General features: G+C 44.4%; 1 long non-coding RNA gene across 5 annotated transcripts in view; it reads right to left on the bottom strand.

The window, feature by feature from the left end:
* Positions 1 to 22,756, bottom strand: part of LOC110548212 (uncharacterized) — a 61,221-nt gene that overhangs the window by 27,680 nt on the left and 10,785 nt on the right. For 2 of the 5 annotated variants that reach the window (XR_009587800.1, XR_009587798.1), the window contains exons 2-7: positions 17,528 to 17,626; positions 17,010 to 17,115; positions 13,474 to 13,585; positions 9,788 to 10,557; positions 7,831 to 7,902; positions 6,805 to 7,390 (exon numbers count right to left, since the gene is read on the bottom strand). This is a non-coding gene — a long non-coding RNA (uncharacterized LOC110548212). Of the gene's footprint in view, positions 1 to 6,804; positions 7,391 to 7,830; positions 7,903 to 9,787; positions 10,558 to 13,473; positions 13,586 to 17,009; positions 17,165 to 17,527; positions 17,627 to 22,756 lie in introns of those variants that run through there. The other 3 variants (XR_009587801.1, XR_009587799.1, XR_002476386.2) reach the window with 3 other exon arrangements.

The following is a 22,756-nucleotide window of genomic DNA, read 5'->3' as shown; positions in this document are numbered from 1 at the left end:
GACCAGAGATGACTGTGGAAGGATGGAAAGTATTTTCTCGGTCAAAAAGCAACTCATTCTAGTGGGCAGGGTCCTGTCAGCTCGGACTGTCAGACAAAAGTGCAGGTGGGAATAGAATGGTGATCAACAGCATGCCGGGATATGATGCTAAGGAGAGTGCTCATAGCAGGTTTATCAGAGAGTTGGTCCCACCCTCTATGCGATCCCTGAAGAAACTGTGGAATGGAGAAGTCCAAAATTGCAATGCGTTTCTGGCCTCTAGTATATCACTCTGCTCAACTTTTAATATACCGTGCAAACACAGAAACAAAACTGTGGGGCTGTGTCCCTCTTTCTCAACCCACACAGTTTATTTTTCAAGCGCAGCCTGCAGTGTTTGTCCTTTTTATTACATTTAGTGTGTGTGTGTGTGTGTGTGTGTGTGTGTGTGTGTGTGTGTGTGTGTGAATGTGCACATGCGTACATGTGTGGGTGTGCCATAGTGCACATGTGGTCAGAGGACAACTTGCAGGGGGCAGTTTTCCCCTTCCACGGTGGGTCCAGAAGATCAAACTCATGTTCAGGCTTGGCTGCCGATGTCTATACCTGCTGAGTTGTCCTGCTGGCCGTGCAATGCTTCTCTCGATGATCTTGTGGGTTAAGAAGGGTTACACTAACGCACCTGTGAGACTTAGCGGTGCCACTGTTGGTTCTTTAAATCAACAAATCTGCAAACCTGCTGCGGGGCTTGCACCGGCAGCTGTGACTGTGTTATAACAAGTTCCTGGAGCTGGCCCAGGACCCCAGCAAGTACTCCAGCAATGCAAAAGCCATCAAGCCTTCTGTGTTCATGCTAGGGTAAAGGAGTGTGGTAAAGCCGACTAATAACGTTGGCGGGTTAGGAGTGAGACTCAAGTTCCTATCTCCACCCCGCGCTATTTCACTTTGTTTTGGTGCTGGGAGATGACTCCGGGGCCTGCCTGCCAAGCTGCTGCTGAGTAGCCCAGCTGCCTCTATACTTTTTGTTAATCCTGGCTAAAGCTTAATTTAGTCTTGGGACACTTCCTCAAGCCTCTGCTCTATCATCTAAACATAGAAATATTAATGCTGCTTGGCAAAGTGGCTGGGGTGGATTAGAGATAAACCTCAGGTAAAGTCTCTGTCTCAGAGTAGGCACCCAGATGGCTACTGTAACTTTCTATGTTGACTCCTAACCGTGTTCTGTTTTAGTTTTGATGAATCCATTGAGAATTTCTACAGTGTGTTTTGATTCCCCTCCCCCCGCCTGGGACCCTCCCCATGACCCAAAACTGTACAACAGTGCTACAGGGACAGACAACTTCAGCTCAGCCGACTTCTGCCCTGGGAGTAGCACTATGCATTCAACACCGGATGTCAGAACGGGGTTAAAGCAATCTATTGCACAGCAGTACGACTGGCTTTACATAAATCTGTTCGCATTTAATTCCCTCCACTTTCTGATAGAATGAACAGTTTTATTAGAAAATAATCAGCAAGTGGATCTTTTTTTTTTTTTTTTTTTTTTGTAAGCATTTTCTCCCTTTCCACTGCCTCGGCCTCCATAAATGCGGTGACTCTTAGGGAGTTCTTAACAGGCCACACTGAATTTTATGCGCAGTAGTTACTACAGTCTTCGTCTGCGGGGAAACTGATTTGATAAGAATAGTCTGTGGAGGATTCTAGAAAACACACACACACACAAAACAGATAACTTGTCAAAGTAAACAGTATCTTTAGAGGAGTCGCTGCTTCCTCTCCAGACAGGGCCAGCCATCACTCTTTACATCTGTTACAATTCAATGGAGGATGCTGCTCTGTATCTTTGTAAAACGAATGCTTGTGGGCTTTTGAAAGGTTCTGCATGCTCTGAGCATCCTGCCCCATCTCCATTCCCCAGAGATCTTCTCATTAGAGGCTTGAGACAAGCGAGTTAATGGGGTTCATGATCCCCATTCTGGTTTTCTTCTATATGGGTCTCCTAAGACTATTAATTTACGCATTCTGTTTCAATAGAGACTTGAACATGAAAAATGTCAAGTTGTTACCCACATAATTTTTCTCACTTATTAGAGACATCTCCGTGGTCAAGTCCCCCTTCAGCTACAAGGCTGGCACCTGACGAGTTCCAACTTCTTCTCAGGGGGATCCCCATGGAAATTCAAGGCTTGAGATTTGTCCTTGCAAATCTCTCAACCTGATGGTAAAAGCTACCTTTAAACCCCAGTTGAGACAAGTTTCATCTTGTCTGGTTATAGATATCAGTTAGCAGTCCAATTTGTCTGGTTTTGTAGCAGACATACAATGTCCCAGGATGATTTGAAAAGGAGAGAGAGAGAGAGAGAGAGAGAGAGAGAGAGAGAGAGAGAGAGACTGAGAAAGATTGGTATTGGTACTTAATATGGGACAGGACAAGAGCCCAAAGCCCTTTCGAGAATAAGTGAAGCCTGTGGTACTGTGTTCACTCTGAGGAGAACCAGATGGAAAGACTGTGAGCCCATCAGTTCCTCCCCGTCCCTTGCTCTACTGTCCCAGCAGAGGTGACAATTGCAAACCAAGTGGTGGTCCTGGAGAATCTACATCAGATCCTATATTAGAAGCCTGGAGAATGACTCAGTTGACCAAGACATTCTCCATGACTGCTCAGGAGACTTGGGCATGTCCTTGCTCAGGTGCCCTCTCCCCTTTATGCTTTCTGTAGTCTCCATACACCAGCGGCTGGCCTCTGGCCATTTGTTCAAATATGCAGCAAGAGCAATTACTGTGTCCCCCTGGGGTGTCCTCTTTGCCACTCAAGTTGGAAGATGGAAGAATGGGCACTTAGGCGGAGGCCCAGACAAGCTTGTTGACCTTAGAAAATTCCTCCTTGAATTTTTCTTGACTAGGTGAGTACTATCTCTCTGTGAATTTCAGACTCCACCAGGAGTCTGAAAACTCCTCTCTCTTCAGGAGGCTCCTATTTGGAGTGATGGCTGTCTCTTAGAGGTGAAGATGGGACAAGGCTCCAATGTTCTAAGGTTTCAAATTGCCCAAACTAAAGAGATTTTTATAGTGGTATTACTTTGTTCAGATTAATCTCCCTTGCAAGTATTCCCTGAAAGAGTGTCGTCTGATGTGTAAGAAAAAAGTCTCTAAGGAGGGTGCCCGCAAGGAGAACATTCCTCTGCTCTGCCTCCAGCTTGTCTATATTTTCTCATCCTTTGTGGTTTGAATGAAGTATCCGCCACCGGCTTAGGTGTTTCATCATTTGCTCCCCAGCTGCTGGGCCTGTTTGGGGTGGATGTGGAATGTCTGGGAGGTAGGGGCCTAGCTGGAGGAAGTGAGTCATTTAAGTTTATAGCCAGGCCTGCTCGCTGTCCCATATCTGCTTTCCCCCACTCTCCATCCCTTCCCCTTCCCTCACTCCCAGCCCCAACTCCCACCAGCCTGTTACAGCACCTTCCTCACTGTGATGATCCATATCCACCTATCAACCAAAATACAGCCACCCTCCCTTAGGTTGCTCCATCGGCTATTTGGTCAGAGTACCAAGAAAAGTAACTGATAGGAAATCTCAGGACAGTCTCCTACAGAGCCTCACACACGGCTTTGCACATCTGCACACTTTTCTCCACTATGCAGAAAAGAGAAAGGTTGGCTTTTCTCCTGTCTCTTTTTTAAGCATGCTTACTGACACTTTGGCCTAAGGGTTCCCTCCCACCATGCAGATGCCTGTCCTCCATGTGTCTGACTTCTGTGCCAGCTTAAATCAACTGGCCTGGCCTTTTTTTCCTCTCTTTCTTTTTTTTCTTTCCCCAATTCCTTTCCTCTGGTCAGCTGCTGAGGTTTACAGCTTGCCTGCCCTGGGGTTTTTCTTTTAAACTCTAATAAAATTGTCCTTGAGCTTCTGATTTTGACCATTCCTAAACTCATGTGTTAAGGAGACTAAGATCTCCAGGAGGGAGCCTGGTTTTCCAGTACTGTCTACGTAGCATGCATCTAGCTGAAATGCATCTCTCCTGGAAACATCTCCATACATTTGAAGACAGCATGGCCTTCTAGTCTCTCTAGAGGCATTCTAGTCCCTCTAGAGTCATTCTAGTCTCTCTTCCTTTGGGCAGTCATACTGTTACATGCCTCTCAGTTTTGTTGTTGTTGTTTAAATCCTGGTTAAGAAGACATGAGAGGAAAATGGCCATGGCGCACTTCATGACGGACTTTGGGTCACCTTCTAGACCTCATGCCTCCTCCATCTTTTTCACTCAGTGCCAGCCTCATGCCTCTTCCCTGTCGCTCCATAGTGGCCAGCATGCTCCTGCCTGTAGTCTTTAAATACATTCTCTGCTCTGTCTGGAAGGCTGGTTTGCATATGTCTGCATCACTCCCCCATGGCCTCCTTCACATCCTCACTACATTCTGAAAGAGTCACTGTCACAGATTCCCTACCAACCAAATAGCATCTCACAGACTGTCTCCCTACATGCCTGCCCTCCTTCTCAGCTTTATATTTTAACACTCATTAAGGTCTAATGTAGTATTAGAACAAAGTAAACAGGAAAGCCTGAGGCTGTCTCACATTTTAGTTCAGATTTAGCAAACTGTATCCTAGCTTGGCATGAAGACACACTAAAGCCTGAGTTAGTATGGGTTTTCTGTTTTGTTTTGCAGAGCCTTGTGTTTCATCCAATGGCAGACATCATACTATTATACATATCTCCTATACACACACACACACACACACACACACATACACACACACACACACACGAGAGAGAGAGAGAGAGAGAGAGAGAGAGAGAGATATGAAGGGAGGCAGACCGACAGAGACAAAGAGAGACAGACATACACAGAGAGAGACACATATGCACACACACACACACACACACACACACACACAGAGAGAGAGAGAGAGAGAGAGAGAGAGAGAGCAGCTGCCTAGCATAGCCAACCAGGTGGTTTCCCTACTGCTGAGTTGAGATCCTTCTGGGAAAGAACCTTTTGAACTTCTAGCTCTAGGCACTGGCTGTACCAACCCTTCCTTGTTCTTATATTCTATGTAACTTATGAAAAAGTTTTTCTTTGAGTAGATGGCAGAGTACATACCTAGCATACCAGCATACCCGGGGGCTTTGGTCACCATCACCACATAAACTGAGTGGCACATGCCTGTAATCTCAGCACATGGAAGGTGGGAGCAGGAAGATCAGAAGTTCGAGGTTATCCTCAGTTACATAGCAAGTTTGAGTCCAGCCTGGGCTGCATGAGACTCTATCTCTAGAAACAATGTGTCAGTTGAAACTATATCTTACTTGCTAGCTTTTTAAAAGAATAGGTCCAAGGAGGACAGTGGGCTTGTTTCTCCTATACATAAAACAAAGCCTAGCATTTGATAGGTGCTCACTGGAGCCTTTGTGAAATAATGAATGATGACCAGGAAGTAGAGTGAGGGCCACTTACTGCCATTCCTGACTGTCCTTGGTCAGATGCCCTCTGTTCGGCTCTCCCAAGGTCCTCATGGGCCTCATGCCACACCTGATGATGATCAGAGCACTGTCCAGACTCTATTAGTGTCCCCGGGATCTGGAAGTGTTTTCAATCCTCTTTCCATTGGCTACTGAGCTGGAGAGGGTTCAATTAGTGTTCTCTGTATGGATAAACAAAGTGTTTGTCCTGTGTGTGTGCAGATGGCATCAGAATTACTATCAAGTAGGAATTCCTAATGCCTTTTGTCCCCCCTCAGCCCTGTACACTTGCAGGGTATCCTCATTAATTTATTTCCATTTGTGTTCTTCCACACTAGCCTTGCCAAGATACCTGCCAATACATCTTGAGGAAGGGCTCACACCCACTGCCTGACCTGTTGCTCTCCGCTGGCGTGTGGGAGGTTTGAAGTGAAGACTAAGGGAAGAAAGGAGCATGCCTGTTTAGTCCCCAGAGCTGCTGCTGGGCCCAGGCCTACTTCTTCTGGTTGCAGTTTGCACTCCGCAGCTGCTGAATAGAGAGAGCAGTTGCAATGTGTCCTCATTCCTCCATTTCCCATTCTCCTTCCAAGTGCTCATGAGAAATCACTCTTTGACCCCTCCTGTGCCCAACACAGGAGTTTATGGAAACAAGCGCCAAGACTGTCTGGATGCCACCTTGTACCAGAAGTTTCTGTTCTCCGACCTTGCATTTGACCTTGTAACTCATCTTACTTCTCTTTCCAGGGTTTCTTAGTGTACAGCCCACTGTCCCATTCTGTCTAGTAAGTTCACTCCCAGCTTATCTGGAGTGTATCTTACTTAGCTCCCCACTGTATTTGGAAAGTAAGGATTGCACAGGCAGGTTACACACACATACACACACACACACACCCTGTCTGTTTCTCACTTAGCAAAAAGACCATCCACAAAGAGGACTGCAGTCTGTCCTTAACTCATTTATCTAAGGATCTGTAAGCAGAGGCCAGAGGCTGCTGAAATTTCTTGACTAAATAGTGGCCTCTTTCTTAAGCCTGATTCAAAGCTCACAGTTCTTCTAAATCAATGTTTCTTGTGGAAAAGAAGGAAAGGAAGAAAGGAAAACAGACAGGAAGGGTATCCTGAGGTTGCTCCTCTGAGAATCTGTTCTTACTGAAAATGTGACTATTTTGCTTATCAAATGTCATTTAGCCTTGTGACTTGCAACGAAGTTTTACCAAGAGTTGAGAATGTTACAAAATTTTTAAATCTGCATGTTCAGCAGTTTAATAAATGGGAATGTCAACTTGTCATTAAAGGCACTAAATGTGCAGTGACCTTCAGCAGCTGACCCAGATTTGACTTGGTCATCTGTTCCTCCTGGAATAAACGCAATGCCATTGTGTCTAAATGACAACAGAAACAAGCTTTGGCCAGCTCCATGCCCAGTTTGGGAGTGAAGAAAATAAGTTTTGCAAGGCAATGGGCATCACTGATCAGGGACTTTTATTAACAGCAGATGTGTGGCTGTGGTTTTCTCTGCTAGACATGCTGTTATTAAAACAAGTCAGATGACAGAGGAAAGAGAAACATGAGCAAACTGGATTCATAATCTTTTTCTCTACGGAATTGCCCGATCAAAACAAACTCCAAGATACTTACGCATATGTTCAGCCGTGTACAGGGAAGCTGAGGCAGACATTTAGGAAGTAATTATTTTTCACAAACACAAATTATTTTAAAACCACTCTGCTAATATTTGTTTACAATTGCTTGCTTTGAACAGATTTTTTTTTTTCTCTTAGGGTATAATGACTCTAACACCAAGTTATGTGCTTGTATTAGCACTGCTGTGAAAAAAATACAGATGATGGAGGGCAGGGTTTATTTTGGCTTACAGTCTGAGCAGGTGCAGTCTATCATAGTGGAGAAGTCATGGTGGCAGAAGCAGGAGGTTGACTGGTTATGTTGCGTCCCTAGTCAGGAAGCAGAGAGAGATAAAAGCTAATGATCAGCTCCTTTATTCCTTTTTATTTGGCCAGGCCCCTACCCCGTGAGTTGGTGCCAACCACATTCAGAATGGGTCTCCCCTCTTCCCTCTGGAAATGCCCTTGGAGACACACCCAGAGGTGTGTCCCCTCAGTGCTTTCAAACCTAGTCAGGACAAACCATCAGAAGGCTGCATGCATCCCAGAGCTGTTTATCTCTGCCTTTAAGGACAGTGTGAGCCTTGATGACAACTCGATTCTTTGGGCTGGGTCAGCCAAGGTGAGAATTTCAGACATTCTAGATTATTTCCATCTCTCTCTGACATGCACTTTTGTATCAAATCATTTACCAAGACTCCTTTACTTATGGAAACTCCCCAGAAATTTCTGGTGACTTTTGAAGTCATATAACGTTAGTCAGAACTCACCTGACAGCACCTTTAAAAGAGGGCGGGGCATGAATTATTCTTAATGGTTATGCAAAGCCTCAGGATTCAGTTCTGTAGATGAAGAAACAGGCCTTAGTGAGCTGCTCTCGGGCTCCTGCCTGATACTGTCCTGTCGGAAAGCTGTCAGCTCCACAGCTCCTTAGCATTGCCTAACACAGACCTTTACCAATCGGAGAGATGTTCATTGACTTATTTCTGAATTTTTGTGTCCATATCCTGTTCTCCTTCCCATTCTCATGCTAATATATATAAACATACTCCATATTTCATATGCATCTCTGTTTATTGTTTAATTTCTAAAAGTGACGCATTACTTATCTTTTCACCCCTAACCGCCTGGGTTTTCAGGGCTGGTTTGGGTTGGTATTTGTACATCTATTCTGTTGTTTATTTCTGCCACATAAGATGCTGTATTATATATGCATTCTACTCTCCAATGACTGACGCTCAGACTGCCTTTGACTCCGTAACACCACTAGGCCTGATGACAAGTCTGTCTGATAAATATTATCACTTTGAATTTAGGTGTGGGAAATCATGATTTAGAGACGTTAAAGAATTTGCCCCAGGTTCTGTGGTTAGGGGTAAGAAAAGAAACCCAGGAAATACCGCCTTGAAACTGGAACTGCATATCTGATATCTTACAATTCTAGTTCACTCTCCTGTTCTGCGTGTCTCCTCCACTCAGCTCTGACGATGCCTCCAAGCTAAAGGTAGAGATTCTTGGGCAAGGGGGTATAGCTTGGTAGAAGAGAGCTTGCCTGGCAGGTGCAAGATAATGGGTGTGATCCTACTGCCTCTGAAGGGGAGAAAAGTTGAGATTATTTGACTAAGCATTCTGTTTATGGAAGAATAGGTATATATACAAAGCAAAATGTCATCTAGCAAAATTCATGAGATGCTATCATCTGCAACAAAACAGATGGAACTACAGGGTATTTCATTAAGCAAAGGATGTATTTTCTCGCCAAAATGCAGAAGCTGAGAACATTTCATTGAACAGAGTAGAATAGTGGACACCATGGGAAAGGAAATGTGGTAGGGAAGGGCCAGAGGAAGGCTCAATGGGTCTCAAAATATGCTTATTAATAGTTAGGACAAATAACTGCTGGAATTTGTAAGTATCATGAGGTAGCTATAGTTTATTTTACACTTTTCTTGCTTCTTTTAATATATTTAAGGCAACTAACCATTTATTCTATATTTTATAAGGAACTAGAACAGCTGGACACAGTGGCTTACGCCTGTAATCCTTGCACCTGAGAGAATGAGGCCAGAGGGATACCATAAATTTGAGATTAGCTTCAGATACCCAGCAAATTCAAGTACATCTTGAGCTGGAAAGTGAGAACCTGTCTCAATTTTCCATCCCCCAAAAAGCTTACCAACACCAATGATAAATGTTGGGTCAGTCATTAAGTCATTAAGTAAGCCCCACGGGCATGAAGGCTTGAGCCTGACCCTCCACAACTCATGGAAAAATTCTGAGTGTGATGACCTATATTTGTAATTCTGGTGCTGGGGTGGTGGAGACAGGAGGATCCCTGGAACATTCTGGCCAGCCAGGCTAACCTAACTGGTGAGTTCCAGGCCAACGAGAATCTCTGCCTCACAGGAAATGGCACCCAGGTTTGTTCTTCCACACACATGTGCGCATACACTCTACACATACATATGTACATATGCATACAAGCATGCATTTTAACCATGGTTAATGTCTAAGGGGAAGGAAATGCTCATTGCTCCTCTTTGATCATTACACACTAAACACACATAGTAAATTATCATAGTACTTCACATAAATGTGCTAAATCAGTATACATCAATTAAAAAGGAAACAGATTCTGTTGTAATCAGAAACAGAGAATCTTTTCTTTGATTTAATGGTCCTTCTTTGGTCAGAATACAGAGAGTGAACTTTATTGGGTATTTGTACCTTGTGTCTCAGTGAACTCTTAGCCCTTCTTAGAGGTGAGAGATTAGATTCGCTCTGTGAGCCTGTGAGGGTTCTCAGGGCAGTGGCTTCTATGGAGAGCAGTCCTGTTGTTCAAGGGTTTCTGATAGTTGTCTTCAATGGGTGGATCAGCGCCATCTGAGTTTAGAACATTAGGTTTTAGGTTCCATTCGGATTTTCTTATTCTAGAGTCCTTTGAATCACCACAGGTGCCCACTCAGGTCTGAGAGCCACAAGACTATCCTCTATCGTGAGAGTTCCGGACCTTGGCAGTCAAGGCTTGTTGCATAGCAACAGCCATGGCAAGGAGGACCCCAGATGCTTCTGTGTCCTCTTCAAACATGTTTAGCATGGAGCTCTTACCTTTGGAATCTTTCATTCTGCCACAAAAAAAAAAAAAAAAAAAAAAAAAAAAAAAAAAAGGTGGATCCAGAATATATTGTTCCAATGTTGAGAAACCTTGCTAGGCACCCTCTGCTCATGGTCCTTTGGTAGGCAAAGTCACATAGCCATTCCAAGGGGCAGCGGAGCACACACAGGCAAATATGTGGTAACTCTCATACACTGTCTGGTGCGTAATTGGTGTTTTATAGCTATGACAAAATGCCTGAGACAATCAACCCACAAAAAGAGAAAGGATGCAGTGATTTAAGCTTAAATGCATTTAAACTATTTCGGTTCACAGCTTTTGTCCCAGCCTTTGGTTTGATTGCTTCCCTCCATGTGACAGCACAGCCACCCCCACCACAATTCTGGAAGGAAAAAAAAAAAAAAAAAGGTAAGCAAAAGGGACCAGGGTCCTACAATCTACTCCTCTTTTGGACTCACCCTCAGTGACCTGAGGACCCACACATGAAGATCACTAATTAATAATTTCACCCTTTCCCAAAATCAAGTTCACACCATATGCCTTGGTGGGGGCACTGCAGATCTGTAGCATCCTTGTATCTCCTGAAAGGATTCTGATTCTAGAAGCAACTGGGGAGACTCAGAGATGTGTTATTAGGTCGGCAGTTCGACAAGCAGAGATGGAAGAAGCAAGAAGGCAATGTCCTTGTCCTGGTTCATAGTTCTTTTGGAGGCTGGCTTTAACATAGAGTGACAGTTTATAACCCTTTGCAGCCTGCACAGTAGCAAGAGACGGCTACTTCACCTATGCATAGTCCTGTCATTTGAATTTGCCACCCTCAGGTCCCTTTTGTTCTGGAAGGTCAAGAGACACTGCATAATTCACAGCCACTAACTCTGAAAGCCTAGCTTCTGAGCTGAGGCTGTATTCCATCCTGTGAAAGCCGGAGCAGGGCTTTGTGTAGGGCAGAAACAGATTAAGACAGGCTGGCTTTATTTTTTTGGTTCACACTCCCCCAGCCCAGCAGGGGCAGCTTTTATTTTTGTCTCAGTCTTGATCCCTTGTGGTCTCAGCACCCCAATATCTGGCCTGTTGATTTTCCCTCCAGCTCTGGGTTATTTTTCCCCCCACTTATTTCCTAGGGGTGCTTGGGAATAGGCTCCTGGATAGAAATAAAATGTGTATCTTTTCTTCAGACCTCCAGGACCTGAATGGTAAATAAGAAAAGCCAAGGGGGTCTGGTCTCAGGCCCACTCATTTTTTTTCAGTGAGGGGGCTTGCTTCCTGCAACCTTCTGGCTACAAGGGCGGTTGGCTGCTCCTAAGAGTGGGGTGTGCCTATCTACAGGTGGGTCCATAGCTAGTGCCAAGCAAGCAGCTGCACAGCCCAGGGACTTTGTGCTGTTAGCAGCTCTCCTGGCTTTGTACCCCTGCCAACTCACACACACCTGGGATTTCAACAGCTGCCGGCCTACAGACACCCCTTCCCATGTGACCTAATCTTCATTCCACCTGTTCCTCTCTGGGCGCAGCCATGCCATGCCCACATGGCCTAAAGAAGGCCTGGGGAGAATTTTTTTTAGACCTCCCTTATTCATGCCTGAAGTAGTCAACTCCCATTAATTTCAAGGCAAATTATGAGAGATTAAGGTTTACTATGGAGTAAAATCAGACTTGACAATTAATCAGCTTGGTCATTTGGGGATCAAATTAAATTGAACCCTGTGTCTCCTGGATACTAACATGAAATCGAAGTCTCTCTTTTGGCATGGTATGGGTAACAGCTGATGGTTACAAACTCAACCAGTCCCCATTTTTCCTCTTTGCATACAAATGTCAAATTATCACCTAAAAATATACATCAAGGAAGAAAGGTGCAGGCTGACATTCAGGTATCTGGAGTGACTGTAGGGCTTCTGTTTGACTCAACAGGCACTGTTTTTGCTCTCCGTTTGTCTAAGAAGCCCCTCAGGAACAGGGCATTAAAATCTCTGTACAAGACCAGATCTCTATTCTTTTCTATTATTAAGATTTGAGTTATCCTACAAAGAAGTGGGCGCCTGTATACATGTGTTTGGTGCGGTGCAAGCAAGGGTGTATACATATGTGGGGTGTGCTTGTGCCTGAGGACCTGGGCGAAGGCCAGAGGTCAATGCTGGATGGCTTCCTCTGTCACTCTGCACCTTACTTTTCATTCTGAGATGATGTCACTCACTGAAGCCATAGTTCTCTAGTTCAGCTAGATGAGCTTCAGAGAGCCATTTCTTTCTACTTCCCCAGCGCTGGAGTGATGGGTGTATGCTACCATTCCTGGCTTTTATGTGGGTTCTGGTACTCACCAAGTCATCCCCAGGCCATAAGGTGGGTTTCATTGTGACATTTTCATACATATTGATCACGATACTTTGATCTCATTCACCCTCTCCCCCACTGCTTTCCTCCAATTCTGGTATTTGATATCCCTTCTTGCCAGTACCATTTCTCTTCTTAAATAGTCCTCTGATTCTGTTTCACAGAATCCCATAAAGATAGGCAAGCTATTAACATAAATGATAGCTAATTCTGATTGGACCTCAGTGACTTTGCAGTGTATGTGATGGTTCGTTTTAACAGCTTGACACAACCTACAATCACTTGAGAAAAGAGTCTCAATGAGGGATCGTCTAGATCAGGTTGGCCGGTAGGCATGAGGGAGGATGATTACCTGGTTACATTAATTGAATCTGGAAAACCCACCCACCATGGGTGGCACTATTCCCTAGGCAGAGCATCTTGGACTATATGAGAATGAAGAAAGCAAGCTTGAGCACTAACATGCTAATTTACTGTTCTCTGCTCTTGACTGTGGATATAGTGCTATTAGGTGCTTCACATTCCTGTTGTCTTGTCTTCCCCACCAGAACAGACTGTAGCCTGGAACTGTGAGCCAAATGAACCCTTTCTCCCTTAAGTTGCTTTTGTCAGGGTCTTTTATCAGAGCAGCAGGAAATGAAATGAAGGGGAGGTAGCATCTGAGTGGTGGCTTTGTACTTTCTCTGTTGGGAGGGGCACTGTGGAGTAAGTACAGCAGGATACTGCCTCTAACTGTGCCCTATGACGGTGCCAAACATTCTGGGCAGGAATAGAGTCCAAGGCTAAAGACGGCAATCACCTTTGGAAACTGCCAACAGACACAAATAACTCTGCTGGGTCCAGGTTTTCTCAAGGAAGTAATAAAAGCACTCTCGTGGCAAATGGCAGTATGCAGCAAAAATCTTTTTTTCTGGCTCTGTCATGGCCTTGTGACTTTGGATATGAAATGCAATCTATCAACTCATTACCTTTTCAAATGTAGTTTCTTTACAGCGGTGTTCATCCATCAGTAGGTGGTAAGCACTTAGTATGTGCTTGGTGCTATTCAGTACCACTTCTCTGAGTCATAAAACCACAAAACTGGTGAAAAATAGGGAAGAGAAAGCAGGTTATAAATATAATATGGAGCTACACTCTTGTTTCAGATACACTCTTGTGTATCAAGATATCCCTACAGTGGCCACCAAAGTTTTTGTGTGGTTTACAAATTTGGCAATTGTAGTAACACTTGATTTGAACTTCCCCTCCCAGTGGACAAAAAGCCAACAGCACTCTCACTTGTCATTTACTTCTTAGAAACTAAAGGGGTTACACTATTTTAGCTCTGTGCATTTATATCAGGCCATAGGGCTGGTCTTTACCAATGAGATCTGAGGAAAATTGAGTCCTATCTGACTCAAACATCTAATAACTCCAGCTCAGCTGTCTCTCTTTCTCTTCCTGTCTCAGCACCATAAAAACCTATCTTAAGAAGGAGGCTACGCCATTCCAAGGGGGAGCCTTCCCTGGAAGGTCACCAGGATCTACAGTGGCCTTTGCTTGAAGAAAACAATAATGGTGGGCTCTCGGTTGCTTTAAAAGCTGCTGGGATGTGGAGTTGGTTGTACTGCAGAATAACATGGCCTATCCTAAGGTTGGGAGGCCGACATTCTCACGGACCATGAAATGCGTGATGTGGCTGGGCCGGGAAAGAATCAGTACATCCTGTTCTGTGTGGATTGACACACCAGTCACCTCAAGGTGTTTGGTGTGTGCTCGGGCTCCTTATGGGCAGGAAGCCTACAACACTTCTTAGAAAACAACTCATTCGTGACGTGACACACTTTCCACATTTCACAAGTAAGAGATACACAGGGTTCAAGTCACTTGCCCAGCATGCTACCAAAGCCCAAAGGTCTTCTTTAACCTAGCTGCCTCCCAAGAGGCTGATCTAGAATGTTCCTTCCTGCTGATACTCACAAGGCAGAAGTCCATGTGGGCTCAGTATTCTGTACTCTTTCTTCTTAAGTGTGTCTAACCTTAATCAGGACTGGGCTCTGAATCAACCCGGAGTCTGAGTTTCCCTTCAGAGAAACCATACTAAGGATGGAGAGGGAAGGACTAACTCACTCCTGTGGGAACAGCGATCTGGACAGTGGGCCAGCAAAGATGTCAGTACGTGCAAATTATGGGCAAGACTTCTCTTTCGTTTTGTTTATTTTGTTTGCAGGTCTCATGTGGTTCCATCTGCTTTCAAACTCATTGAGTAGTGGAAGCTGACCTTCAACTCCTGTTCTTTTATTTTCCCTTGCTGTCCAAATGGTGGGATTGCAGGCACAGTTTATACAGTGCTGGGACTCGAATCCATAGCCCTGTGTGTACTAGGCAAGAAGTCTCCCAACTAAGCTACATGCCCCGGGCAAGATTTCTATATAAAATGCAATGAATGCATCGTTAATTTGGCTGTCAATCTGATTGGGTAAGAAACATCTTGGGCATTCCTGAGGTACACCTTTGGGTGTGTCTGTGAGATATTTTCAGAGAGGACCGAGGGGAGAAGACCCACCCTGAATGTGGGTGGCATTCACATTCTTGTGCCCTGTGGCAGTGTTGTCAGTACTCAGGCAAATCCTACAGAAACAAAGCTGTTGTTTATTTTTGACAACAAAAAATTGTAGAGTTTGCTTTTAAGAATTACTTGCAGGGGTGGGGGTGGGGTGGGCAGAAGTGGAGACAGGGCTCGGTGGTTATGAGCCCTTGATGCTCTTGATGAGGACCCAGGCTTTGTTCCAAATGCCTGCATGGTCACTCTATGACTCCATTGTCAGAAGATCCCACACTGGAGCCTCTGCAGGCAGCGGGTGTGCGCATGTGCAAGCAAAACACTTACATGCGTAAAATGAAATTAATCTTCTCTTAAAATTCTGAGTTAGATAACCGTTTTTAAATGACCCATTGTTTGCTTTGAAACTCTTTGTAAATTCTTTGGGGATGAGGGGGTTGTTTGGAAGATTTTTTCTGTTTTTAAAAGACAGGGTTTTTACCGAATAGCTAGGCCAGGCTAGCCTCAAACTTGTGGCAGTCCTCCTGTCTCAGCTTCCCACATGGTAGGATTACAGAAGTGAACCATCACCAGCCAGCTCCACAGGGTACCTTTTAAAATCATCACGAATTCCCAGAGATGTTGGAGCTACTGTATCAATAGCTCTTGACCAGGCTCATCTGGGAGTATGTTAGTAGCCTAATGTCCCATCACCTAGAACATTTCAGTATACATTTTTTCCTATCTTCATGGGACGTTCTTCTACAAGGCCACAACACAACCACCCAAGTCATAAAACCAACACTGAGCACATTGCTATCTTCAAGTCTGCAAGGGAGGGGAATTAAAATCCCGCCTCGGTCTCAGAGACGAACTTAAACAAAAAGGATCCGGTCCCCAGAATCCCATATGCCTCCCATATGGATGGAGGAGGCCAGCCTAACCCCTTCTGTGTCAAGGCTGATCACCATCCTCGTCACCTTTCTCGTACGGGGGGGGAACAGTGGCTCAGCTTTACCCCACAAGCCTGACATTCTTGCAGAGTGTAAATGACTTACTTTCCTGTATAGGCCTCCCCTGCCTGACTATGCATCAGCAGGTGGGAATAACCCACAAGAGCTGCTGTACCACTCATGCCTTTAGGTGATGGGTAACTTCAGTTTGCCCCTCATCCCTCTACCTCCCCCCCCACTAAGTACATGGGGGACTAACACCCCAACGATCCAAATTTCTCACTCAGTTTATCCTGTGTGTAAAGATTTATACCGTCCCTGCTTTGTTGGTTGGGTTGAATTATTTAATGAAATAATATATCAATAATGCTCAAAAGTGGATTCAGGTTGGCTTCCCTCTTCTTTCCATGACCCTAGCATTCCATGACTTTTTCTTAGTTTCCCGTAGGCATATGCTTTGAGGTGGTCCCCAAAGCAGCCATTTTACTTTCCAGCAAGAAGCTGGACTGAATCTTAGGGGAAACCAAACTCAACTAACTCATTTTCTTTAGTAGCTATTTAGTTTCTTTCTTTGGTGATGGTAGTTGGGGTAGAACTGGAAGACAAAGCCTCACGCAGTAGCCCAGGCTGGCCTGGGAATCATTATATAGCCCAAAGTTAACAAAGTCCCTTTGCCCTATCCTCCTGAGAACTTGAGAATTGGGATGATAGACATGGCTTTACTACATCTGTCTTAAGAACTTTATTTCCAAGGATAATTTTGCTTGATAAGAGAAATTGAGTTTATTTGCTTTTGTTTGTTTGGTGTGTGTGTGTGTGTGTGTGTGTGTTTATTTATGGGTACCCGAGGAGGCCAGACAAAGGCATCAGATCACCACACAGCACAAGTGCTGGGAGCTGAACTTCCTGAAAGAGCAGTAAATCTCTCATAATGGACTTGTGTTTTGCCTTGAGTCTTTTTTTTTTTAAAATAAATTTTCTGCAGAACTTGATAGAAACACCTCCTTATTCATAGAGAGCCCATGCCCACCTGAAATAGCCATAGTTGAGCTGCAAAGCAGTTGCTAAGTGGCCGGTCGCTACTAATGTAGTTTCTCTGTCCCGTTCAGTGTGTTCCTCACTCTCTTTGTGCAGGTCTATCAATATGAAGAAGCAGATTATTTACACGACAACTCCATTTGTTTTCTAAAAAAAGTGAAAACAGGAAGATCTAGTGACCCCATCCCTCAAGCTAGTATCAAACTAAGGTAAATAATTTTGTTATCACTGTGTGCCCCCCCCCACCTACATAACATATAAGAACCATGTATGTGTCAATACATTGTTAGGGGCAGTGAGACAAAGCAAATCCAATGGAGACTTGGGAACTGTGGCTCAGGGCACAGCATGCAGAAAAAGTGACAAGTCAGGTGTGTGTCTTTAAGTATAACGCAGACTTGAGAGCTAGGGCTAGGGCTGGGGCTCAGTTGGTAGAGCACTTTTGTCCCATGCACAAGGCTCTGGATTTGATCACCAACAGCACCTAAAACTAGCCATGGTGGCACATACCTGTAATCCCAGACTTCTGGAGAATGAGGCAGGATTGGAAGTTCAAGGTCATCCTCAGTTAAAGAGCCAGTTTGAGGCCAGCTTGGGCTCCACTCAACCCTGTATGAATTAATAATAATAATAAAAATAATAATAAATGAGAAGGAGAAGAGATTTAGGGATGGGATAGAGAGGAGGTTGAAAAGAATTAGTAGAAAAAAGCAACAAAAGAACCAATGTTCTCATGAGCTTGGCTTCATTGCTTCTGGAAGCAACTTACAAATTTGGACAGTGACCTATTTGCTGCAATTGATTGGATTTATGCATTTTCTGTCACATGAAATCTTTTAGGGTGAACTCAAGGTACTTTGAAGTCAACTGCAAACATTATAAAACCCACCAAGGTGGTCTAACAGAGCAGGGGTAGCTTTCTCTCAGAAGTTTAGAGGCTAGTAGCTACCAGAACTCAAAATGTAGGGCCCTTGGAGGCTCGTGAAATAGCCAAAGTACCTGCACACATCTGTGCAGAGCTTGAATCTCCAGCACCCATGTTACCGTCAGGCAGGCAGAATGGCCTGCCTGTAGTCCCAGCCCTGGGGAGGTGGAGACAGGGGCTCCCTGGAGCAAGCAAATCCAAATCAGAGAACTCTGCATTGAAGTGAGAGACGCTGCCTCAATACACAGTGCAGAGAGTCATCAAAGATAGCAAAGATCAATCTCTGGCTTCCACACACCCCTACATGCAATGTGCACCCACAAACATATGAACACACAACCACACACACTGCATACACATGCAACAAAGGCAATAAACATGGGAATGGGTGTCCCTTGTCTTTTCCTTGTGATTAGACACTGGTTCCAAAATTCAAGGCACCATATCTGAGAGAGACTGAGACAGAGAGAGAGAGAGAGAGTCAGAGAGACAGAGACAGATAGACAGACACAGAGAGAGAATAGTACAGCAGGCCAGACCATCTTGGTCACATGAACCCATAGCCCTGCCTCCCCTAACCCCCAGTAGCCACAGAGCAATGAGGACCCTTAGTTTTCTTGTCCTCCAGATATGATGGTGTAATGTTCCCAGCACCTGTGGTAGAAACAGGAAAGAAAAAGCAATTTGGATCCAATGTCAGGATATTCAGCAGTTATCTGCCACAAGATCAATCAAGTGAGTTCCATAAATCATTTAAAATAGTCCTTTCATTGGGCCCTATAAAAACTTTTCCAAAGAATCAACCCAGGCTGTTTACTTTTCTGAATCTGAAGAGACTTGAGTGGAGAAATACCCTGTTGTCTTAGAGACAGAGGCGTGATTGTGTGAACTCTGAAGACTATCCAATGATTTCAATGAACCATTTGATTTACTAATTCAAAGCTATCCAGACCTCCCAGCACCATAAAGTACTACACACACACACACACACACACACACACACACACACACACAGGCTAGAGTAGGTGAGATGGCTCAGCAGAAAAGTGTGCTTGCTGCCAAGACTGACAACTTGAGTTCAAGCCCTGGGTCCATGTGATAAAGGAGAAAACAAATCTCCACAAATTGTCCTCTGATCTCTATAAATGTGCCATGGCCTGTGTTCCCACACAGCACACACACACACACACAGACACACACAACACTGACCATGCCCCACCCCAAATCTTCACTGGAAAACCTCCAAGACTTCTTTGTCTCCCCAGTTCTACGAATATCGTACCTCTTATTCACAAATGGTTCCAGGTATGTCCAGAAAAAAAAAAAAAAGACTCAATAATTAAAGTATGAACAGCCGGGCACAGTAGCAAACAGAGGCAGGAAGATCTCTGTGGGTTTGAGGCCAGCCTGATCTACAAATCGAGTCCAGTCTACCCAGAGATACCCTGTCTCAGTCAATCAATCGATCGATCAATGTATGAAACTCAAGGTTGGTTCACTTTACCAAAACGTATTTGGTCATTTATCTAAAACTCGATCTAAGATTCTATTAGGTAAGTCCGACAGAATCACTTGAATGTGCTGTGAGTGTTTTACAATACAGTCACAAAGCTTTCCTAGACTCACTAGTCTACAAGATTATAGGTTGTGCTGATTTTTGTCAATACGTTTAGAAAGCACTTACTTGTCAAGTGTGTGGAGACTGCCTAGTTTACTTTTTGCAACATAGACTTGGCTAAGCCAGGATCTGTAATGGCAATAGCTCATGGGTCCCAGAGAAATCCCCAGGTCCCAGGCAATAGGAGGGAGACAGTGCTGCACAGTGAGCTTGCCCAAGGCTTGGAAATATGGCGTAATGTTGTGCATCCATGACCTGAACTGCATAAACCCTCCCAAGGACCAGGTCAGCCTGGATATGTCGACTAGAGAGTGAGAGAATGGCGGAGGAGAGGGCCCTTTTCTACACCATTTTAAAAGCTAGTTTAAGGACACTTTCCTCCCCTACAGTCTTTTATGGGACCTGGAACTTGTTTCATAACAAATAGTTTCATTTACACACTTACTTTTTTAAAGTTCTTTTAAAAAATTTTTGGTCACATTATTTATTTATTTATTTATTTATTTATTTATTTATTTATTTGTGCGTGCATGTGTGCGTGTGTGCATGTGTGTGCGTGCGTGTGTGTGTGTGTGTGTGTGTGTGTGTGTGTGTGTGTGAATGACAACACACAACTTCCATCACGTGGTCTCAGTCAGTAATCAAAGTCCTGTTGTCAGGTACTTTGACCTGCCATCTTGCTAGCCCATTTTGCTTTTCTTTTTATCTTTCGGGTTTTGTTGTTTGTCTGTCTGTTTGAAACTCACTCTGCCAAAGAGCGGGCTGGCCCCAAATTCAGAGATCTGCCTGCCTCTGCCTCCTCAGTGCTAGGATGACAGCTGTGAGCCACCACCGCCCGGCTGCTGCATCCGCCTTTCTGTTTTCCTTTTTTAATTAATGTATTGATTTGCTGAGGAGGGGAGAATTGGTATGGGTGCCACAACATGAACGCAGAGGCAGAACTTCCTGGAATTGGTCCTCTCCTTTTGTCATGTCTAGAGACAGGAGTCAGGCCCTCAGGTTTAATGGCAAGCACTTTCACCTGCTGACTCTAGTCTATTTTTTTTTTCCCTTATTGCACTTCTAGTTTTACTGAGGGAAGCACAACAGCATCTGAGGCTTCTGTGGAATTTTGGCACCTGGCAACTCTTTTGGACACACGCCAGCTCTGTGACACAGACCATCAATAGTCTTTAGCTATTTCCTATCACCAACAGATTTTTTTTTATCGAGCATCTACTTAAGAGCTGATGCTCCAAGTATTGAAATATTGGAAGTCTGTGCTATGATCAAACCTCACTATGATCAAACCTCCCCACATTACAAGAGATCTGCTGCTAGCTACAGTTCTGTGTGTGTGTGTCTACAAGGAGAATCGTAGCTGAAAACCTGGTTACAATGCATTTGGAGGCCAGAGGACAAAATTGGATGTCATTCCTTAAGCTTTTTTTTTTTTGGCAGGGTCTCTCACTGGTCGTGAACTTTCTAAGTAGGCTACCCTGGCTGGTCAGAATGCCCTTATCTCTGCTTCAGTTGTGAGATTACAGTGTCACATTCTGCCCTGTCCAGATTTTTCACATGTGTCCTGAGAATCCAATATAGATCCTCACACTTGCTCCACAAGTATTTTCCTGACTGAACTGTCTCCCCAGCCCTTAGCTACATTTTTTTTTTTTTAATTAAGAAATGTGAGCCAGGCATGGTGGCACACACCTTTAATCCCAGCACTCGGGAGGCAAAGGTCTCTCTGTGAGTTCGAGGCCAGCCTAATCTAAACAGAGAAACCCTGTCTCAAAAAACAAAACAAGAAAGAAAGAAAGAAAGAAAGAAAGAAAGAAAGAAAGAAAGAAAGAAAGAAAGAAAGAAAGAAAGAAAGAAAGAAAGAAAAAGAAAAAACAACTGTGAAACTGTGACCTGACTCAGAGACATCAAACAAGTAGTGTCTTGAAGTCAAAGCTGGGTGGGACCTGCCCCACTCTGAATGCCACTTTTGCCCAGTACCTTGCTGCCACCCGCCTGGCAGCTGACCTTATTAGAAAGATCCATCCTGGGTACCACATGACATCTTTTTTGAAACTATATAATTCACAAACATCTGTGAAAGGGTCACTGGTTCTGGCTTGCTTGCTCCACATTCAATAAAATGCAGGCAGAATGCTTGAAACAAGACCAAACTGAAGTGTGCCGTTCCCCAACTCCACATTATCCTATACCAAGTGAAATCATTCAGTAGATAGATGATGGTTGATTCTGGGGTGGTGGCTCAGTGGGAGAGTGCTTGTCCATCGTGTGAGAGCCCTGGGTTTGATCCCCAGAACAAAAGTAAACCGTGACTGAACACCTAAGATGAACAAGTGCAGAAGGCCAGATACAATCACTGTGCATGCTCCCTGACCTCACGGATCTTTCCAATGGTGGAGCAATGAAGATGCTCTGCTAATTATTACAAGTGGCCCTGAGAGGTGTGTCCAGCTCGGACTGGAGGGTTTTGCAAAGAAAGCCATTATCTTCTTACCAACCCTAGTCTTCCAGAAGAAGGCATAAATAGAAGCAGAGATTAACAATCCTTATTACTTCTCCAGGATAAGAATTCAGCAAGGAAAGATTGGGGCCCCATTCCAGACAGAAGACGAGCCTGGAAAGGAAGGAAAAATAAGACCATGGGAGTTGAGAGTAGGACAAGAGCCTCATGTCAGCTGAGGCCTACCTATGAGGGGTCAGGGAGAGGGGATGCTGGAGAATGAGACAGGAGGTTGGATGCTAGGCTGCATGCTCCTGAAGATCTCACAGGTTCATGGGCACCAGGAATGTTCCTACAAGGTTCCAAGCTGAATGCTTTCGTTTCTGCCAGAACCACTCTGAGATGAGTCTCAGTATTACCCATTGCTCACAAAAGAAGAACTGGAGGCTCACGGAAGTCAACCCACTTTCCCAAGTCCATACAGCTGAACCATTGACCTCAAAATGGGGTTATGTCCTGAAGCTATTGAGATGGTGCCAAGAGGTAAGAGACAGGTTTTGTGATAAGACTCACTTCTGTTTATTCTAGTACCTGTCTTCACCCTTCTAGATAATTCCCTGACAATATCCATGTGGAAATTTGTATTGTTTGTTTACACACTTAATGATTACCTCCTCAGTGTATCAATAAAGCAATCTAATAATTGAAATCCTCTGGGATGAAGTAGATTATAAATGGAAATTTCTACTTAATGGA

This window comes from Meriones unguiculatus, chromosome 19, assembly GCF_030254825.1.
Source record: "Meriones unguiculatus strain TT.TT164.6M chromosome 19, Bangor_MerUng_6.1, whole genome shotgun sequence".
NCBI lineage: Eukaryota > Metazoa > Chordata > Mammalia > Rodentia > Muridae > Meriones > Meriones unguiculatus.
Note: the sequence above shows the minus strand (reverse complement) of the source record. Positions and strands in the feature narration are given on the sequence as shown.